Source organism: Nelumbo lutea, chromosome 5 (genome assembly GCF_056320005.1).
Source record: "Nelumbo lutea isolate HS-2025 chromosome 5, American lotus-T2T, whole genome shotgun sequence".
Taxonomy (NCBI): Eukaryota; Viridiplantae; Streptophyta; class Magnoliopsida; order Proteales; family Nelumbonaceae; genus Nelumbo; species Nelumbo lutea.
Genome location: NC_142688.1, coordinates 72,063,223 through 72,070,397, shown reverse-complemented (window position 1 = coordinate 72,070,397; position 7,175 = coordinate 72,063,223). Strand labels below are relative to the sequence as shown.

General features: G+C 41.5%; 1 non-coding gene across 1 annotated transcript; it reads right to left on the bottom strand.

Moving 5' to 3' along the window:
• Positions 1–5,924: 5,924 nt before the first annotated feature.
• LOC148852872 (small nucleolar RNA R71) lies at positions 5,925–6,031 on the bottom strand. The gene has a single exon (XR_016100060.1). It is a non-coding gene; the product is annotated as a small nucleolar RNA R71 (small nucleolar RNA).
• Between the last annotated feature and the right edge of the window lie 1,144 nt (positions 6,032–7,175).

Sequence of the window (7,175 nt, the reverse complement as noted above, 5' to 3'; positions counted from 1 at the left end):
ACCAACAACAGTCTTGTATTTAGAGCTGATATCACAGAAGAGAGAATTCTGCACCCTGCAAATACTCTCCAGTCGCCTCCTTCCTGCAGTCGCCACCTATTGCAGTTTGATCTCCATTCCTTGGGGTAAATCAAGATTGGATCTTGATTCCAATCTTTTGGAGAAAAGATTGGTAGGAGTTGTATTCACAAGCCGTCCAGGTGATTCTTGGGAAGAATCAAGTTCTTAGGAAGGACACTGCTGATTCTGCTCCACCTTGCACTGCGCCATCTTCAGTGGGAGCAGATTTTGGTTTCTACCTTGGGCGTGAACACCTCCATTGAGAGATATTGTTTCTCTGTATCAGGTATTATCTCTCTCTCCTCCTTTTGGTTCAGATCTGGTTTAGTTTATGGTTCAAGAATGATCATTGAAAATATGATTTTCTAAATAGGGAATTCGATTCCCAGTTGAAGGGAAAGAAAAATTTTTGAAATTCACCTTCCTTTATTCCGCAATGTTGGGCATCCATATGATGGATTTCCTATCCCTTCAGTGGTATCATAGCCAAATTCAAATCTTGAACCATTCTGTTTCAGATCTGAACCTGTGCAAATAGGGAGAAGGCGTTCTACCCAATTTGCGCAGATATGGGTTTTGGAAAATTTGTTCCCAAAATAGATGGGCAAATAATCTGAAATTATTTCCAAATAAATATGATTATTATTTAGAATAGTTCTTTATAATTTTCTTGATTTATGGGCTGTTCGTACAAGAGGAGATCGAAATCTTGTTTTGCGTAGGGAGAACTACAAGATTTGCAGTTTTTGAATTGAATTTATTACATTTGGTCTGTAAATAATTTTTTTTTTATTTTTAGACTCAATGTATAGGCATTCGATCTGATGTAATAATTAATAGAAATAGGATTTCTATTTATTTTTAATTTTGGATCGAAGATCGCGGCGCAGAGAAGGAGATTTCGCATATGGGAGATTTGCTATCTGCGATTTACAGTTTGAGAAACTGCAATCTAACCTCTGTTTTGCAGGATGGAGTGTGCGAACAACCCTGATTAACTGTTTTTTGTTTTTCTTTTATCAGTTATTTAATTTCAGATTATTTTCTTGAATTAAGGATTTAATTAAAAATCAAACCCTAGACCCATTCAAACCAAGATTGGTTCAAACTGTTTGGACCAATTCTAGGGTTTAATCAAGGCTGAAAGTCAGCCCTAATGGGCCTAAGGATTGATATTTAATTAAATGGTTAATTCGGCCCAGCCTATAAAAGCCCAGTTTTAAATAGTTAAAACTACAAAAGCCCATTTTAAAGGATAAAGCTATATGGGCCGAACTGGGTAACCCTAATTCAGCCCATATACCTAGATAATATTAATAGTTAATATTATAGAATTTTAACGGGCTTTCAATGGGCCTTACAAATGATTAATTGATTGAATCAATTTATCCCTGCATGAGATGTATGGAAGTGTGATGTGCTGCGTACATGGGCCATAAGTACTTGGCCCATGCTCATTCGACAGTGGCTCTTGCGCACACCATGGCTGAATGCACATCATTGCCGCGGTGTCCCTTTTGGTCATTGGATGACTTCCCTCAGTGGTGGGCCCCACACCTCATCAAGAGGTCACGTGCGGAACCCTAGCCGATTTAAGGCCCATCGAAATCTGGCTTTATGAAAGTCAGTGGGAGCCACTTTGGTTTGACCTAAATCAAACTAGGGCGTAATTTTGTTCCCTCCAACTAATATGAGTGCATGTGATAGGGAGATTCATATGATGAACTCTCTAAAGGCCTTCCATCATTAGCATGAGGATGGGTCCTTCAGTAATGAGGAAACGCACTAGAAAATGGGCTATCCATTTGGTGTTGGGCTTGTCTGAATGTTTCATAAGATGATAGGGGCGTCATAGACCGATGTGGGAGGGGTTTCACTAGAAAATGGGAACTCTCTCACGGTATCTTGGTGTTCATGAATATGATGGGTAAGCACTCACTGGATAGAAAGGTTTACCTAAAAATGGTTCTGAACCTTGTCTAACAGAGGCCAAAGGGAAAACTCATATGATGAGTGGATATGATCCTTCAAAGAAAGGTGGTGGGGTTTTGTAGCTGAAACAGTTGGCTCCATGCACCCTATGTGATTTCCCACATTTCCAGAGACAACCCATAGTCTCCGTCACTGAGAAAGGAGGGAAATCTTAGAGATGAATAAATGGAAATGGATCGTAGATTAAAATCCATATCTATGAAATGAACATGAATCAAATTAGGTTGTGGACTGATGTTTGTTCTTTTATCATAAAATGGCAAATGGATCTTTTGCAAAGCTTCTTGATGACAACAAGCTTAAGGGCCTAAACTACGCCGACTGGTATAGGAACCTTATGCTGGTCCTAGCTTCTGAAAAGTTGGACAAAGTGGCAAAGAATCCTGCCCCGGAGCATCCGGGTGACAGGGCTTCCGAGGCCTGAAGGAGAGGCTATCAGGAATGGGAGGAAAAAAACTCCCTAGCCCAGTGTTACATCATCGCCTCCTTGGACAACCCAATACAGAGGCAGTTCGATCAGATCGAACTTTCCAATGACCTATTGGACAGCCTGAGGACGATGTATGAAGAGCAGAATTGTTGTACTCGGCAAAAGGTCTTGAAGCATTTCATGACCACTCAAATGTCCAAGGGCCAACAAGTTCACGACAATTGTCTTCGGATGATGGGTTACATCAACGAACTGGAGGCTCTTGGATCCGGGCTAGACCTCGCAACCCAGATAGACGCTATCCTTAATTCTTTGCCTCCTTCCTTTAATCCGTTCATCATGAACTATAACATGAACAAGTTGAATGTCAGCTTGCAAGAGCTCAACAATATGTTGCAAAGAGTTGAAGAACTGATTAAAAAGGATGAGCCTGTAGCTATGCTTGTTGAAGCTAGCAAAACGGGCAAGAGAAAGAGGAAGGCAAAGAAGCCTCAGAAGAAAGCCACCAAGGGCAAAAGGCAGAAGAAAGACAAAGCATTAGATGCGTGTCACTTCTGCAAGAAGACTGGCCACTGGAAACGGAATTGTCTTGCCTACTTGGAATCCAAGAAAGGTCATTTTGAAACTTGTGTTATAGAAACCAATTTATTGGTAGCTTTTGCATCCTGATGTATTGACTCTGGGGCTTCAACTCATGCGTGTAACTCACCGTAGGGGTTCAAGGTAAGCAGAAGGCTGAGTGAAGGAGAAGTCACTCTCTACTTGGGGACTACTGCAACTGTTGCAGTCGCGGCAATAGGAACCGTGGAGTTAAATTTTAGAGAAGGAAAAATTGTACTCAAAGATTGTCTTTATATACAAAACTTAAGAAGAAATTTGATTTCTGTTTCAAAACTGTGTGCAGATGGTTATTCTGTCTTCTTTAGTAATACGATTACTATTAAAAGAAATAACAGATTCATCGCATACGGGGAACTGGAGAACGGTCTCTATGTTTTACATCCTTCTCTAGAAACTAACATAACCGAAACTATGTCGGCTGAAATCCCCAAGAAGAGAGCCCGTGATACAGTTAACCCCACGTGTCTGTGGCACTACCAACTTGGCCACATTGGTGTTGACCGAATCACAAGGTTGGTAAAGGATGGTCCTTTGGATTTTCTAACTGTAGAAGATCTTCCCACCTGTGAACCTTGCCTACAAGGCAAGATGACAAAACGGCCATTTAACGGTAAGCCTGAAAGATGTACAGGCACACTTGACCTAATACTTACTGATGTATGTGGTCCTCTAAGTGTTAGGACATGGAATCAACACGTGTATTTCATCACCTTCACAGATGATTTCTCACGATATGGTTACGTGTACCTAATGAGACACAAGTCTGAATCCTTTGAAAAGTTCAAAGAGTTTAGACAAGAGGTCGAGAAACAGTTGGGGAGAGAAATTAAAGCCCTTCGATCTGATCGAGGTGGCGAGTATCTCTCTGACGAGTTAAGGGACTACTTAAAGGACAATGGGATAGTATCACAATTAGCTCCTCCTGCTACACCACAACTTAACGGTGTTTCAGAGAGGAGGAATAGGACCTTATTGGATATGGTCCGGTCACTTCTCATACACTCAGAGTTACCCACATCCTTTTGGGATTACGCATTAGAGACTGCGATCTACGTGCTGAATCGGGTTCCAACCAAATCGGTTCCGAACACTCCATATGAACTTTGGACTGGAAAGAAACCAAGTGTCAGACACTTGAAGATTTGGGGTTGTCCAGCACACGTTAAAAGAACGAGTGCGGACAAGTTGGAATCCAAGACCAGTCGTTGCCTATTTGTAGGCTACCCAAAAGGCTCTGTAGGTTACCTTTTCTACGACCCAAGTGAGCAGAAAATGTTCTGCAGTCGAAATGCCTAGTTCTTGGAGACCGATTATATCCTGGAGACCCATCGTCAGGAAATTGTTCTTGATGAGGAGAGCTCAGGAGCAGTGGGAGATGTCCCACAAGTTCCAGGTAGTGACCAACCTAGAAGATCCACTCGGGTATCCAGGGCACCAGTCCGTTATGGTTATGACCAGGATAGTTACCTGGTGGAAACCTTGACTGGTGAGGAGGATCCCGTGACTTACGCGGAAGCTATGTTGGACATAGATTCCCAGAAGTGGGTGGAGGCCATGAGAGCAGAGATGGACTCAATGGAGACCAATGGAGTCTGGACTCTAGTAGATCTGCCCTCTTCAGTTCGATCTCCATTCCTTGGGGTAAATCAAGATTGAATATTGATTCCAATCTTTTGAAGAAAAGATTGGTAGGAGTTGTATTCACAAGCCGTCCAGGTGATTCTTGGGAAGAATCAAGTTCTTAGGAAGGACACTGCTGATTCTGCTCCACATTGCACTGCGCCATCTTCTGTGGGAGCAGATTTTGGTTTTTACCTTGGGCGTGAACACCTCCATTGAGAGATATTGTTTCTCTGTATCAGGTATTATCTCTCTCTCCTCCTTTTGGTTCAGATCTGGTTTAGTTTATGGTTCAAGAATGATCATTGAAAATATGATTTTCTAAATAGGGAATTTGACTCCCAGTTGAAGGGAAAGAAAAATTTTCGAAATTCGCCCTCCTTTATTCCGCAATCTTAGGCGTCCATATGATGGATTTCCTATCCCTTCAGACTCACATTGGTTGAACCACTAGTTTAGGAAACCCTAGGTTAGCCCATAGGTTGTGTGTGTGAATTGCTTGCATTTTTTTAAATATAAAAATTTGAATTTGAATTTAAATTTCAGGAATTTACATTTCAAAATCTGAATTTGAATTTAAATTTCAAAAAAAAAAAGAGAAAATCAAATATATATATATATATATGTTTTTTTTTTCAAATTTGAGTTTAATTTTCAGAATTTAAATTTCAAAATCCAAACTTGAAATTAAAATTCAAATTTCAACAAGAAGAAAAAGGGACTTCTGAGTTGTATGTTGGGAAGGAGATCTCTAAGGAGAGAAACTATAGAACCCATACCCGAAATAGAGAGATACCTCCATCACCAACAACGCAACCAAATGGTCGGAATCAATGATGCCCAACCCAGAAAGTTGAAGGAATACTTCACTCCAACCCAATATAACCCTTCATCCTACATATAGTTGCCAGATACTCAAGCCTTACAGTGTGAGATTAAGTTAAGCACAACCCAGATTCTCCCCTCTTTCTATGGGAACCCGAGTGAGGGCCCATACAAACACATAGACGAGTTTCAAGAAATTTGTTCCACTGTAAAGATCCAGAACTTCAATGATTGTGCCCTTAGATTGACTCTTTTTCCCTTCTCCTTGAAAAATAAGGCCAAACACTAGTTGGGAACTATAGGGAAACCTATTAGAACTTTGGCAAAAATGCAACAAGAATTCCTTTGAAAGTTCTACCCTATAGGACGAACCAATACCATGAGAAGAGCCATCACTGAATTCACCCAAACACCGGGTGAACAAATTCATGAGGCTTGGGAGAGAATGAAGGAGTTAATGAGAAAATGCCCACACCATGGCCTGTCCAAGTGGCAAATTGTCCAAGCCTTCTATGAAGGTTTGATGGATCAATACAAGCAAATGGTAGATGCATCTTGTGGGGGGGGCATTTATGAGCAAAAGTGACGATGAAGCGTATGCGCTTTTCGAGACCTTGAGTGAAAATGCCATCAATAATGCATCATTATATTCCTATGAAAGGTCGGTGGGACCCACAAAGAGGGTAAGGCTCTATGAATTCAGGAATAATACAGAGCCTGAGGCAAGAATGGACTTGAATGCCATCTCAAGAAAATTGGATAGGGTAGATCTTCTATCCCAGAAGCTTGATCAGTTTTTCACCTTTAACTAGCAAGCGGGCCTATCTACACCCTTTCCTGAAGTTTGCTCCATTTGTGCCAGCCCGACCCACCGGGTTGATGATTGTTCCATGGCAGCCCAGTTTCCACCATTTATCCAAAAACAGGTTTAGGCAACCTAGAGTTTCTTAAGGCCCAACAATGATCCATTCTCAAATACTTACAACCCTAGGTGGAGAAATCACCCTAACTTTTCTTGGATGAAACATCAACCCAATTCAGAGTCCCAAGACTATCATCATCCATCTAACTCCCTGACCCAGCTATTTTAGAGGCCATAAGTACAGAACCAATTCCAGTAGATGTACCCTAAGAGTCAACTGGCCCAATCGTATCAGGCTTACCCTCAAACTCCTCAGACCTGTACAGTAGATGACCAATTCATGCAGCTTCAACAACTAATCCTAAATCGACAACAGTCCATTGCCAGATTAGAAAGACAAATAGGACAGCTAGTCGGAGCTAATGCAAGGAGAGAAGTAGGGCAATTACCGAGTCAACTGGTTGCAAACCCTAGGAATCAACTACCGGGTCTTCCTCCACAACAAATTCAACCACTCCTAAGAACCCTCAGTTCGAAAATGCCAAAGCTGTTACAACCTTAAGGAGTGGGAGAATTTTTTAAGACATGTATAAGGAAAAGAAAATTGAAGAAGATGAAAAGGAGCAGGAAGACCCTAAGTTGGGGGGGGGGGGGGGGGGGGGGAGAAGAATGAAAGGAAAGTCTAGAAAAAGAGCCTATAGTGAACCAATCGATAACTTTGCAACTTGCCAATCGGTCAGTCAAGACTCCTCGAGGTGTTATCAA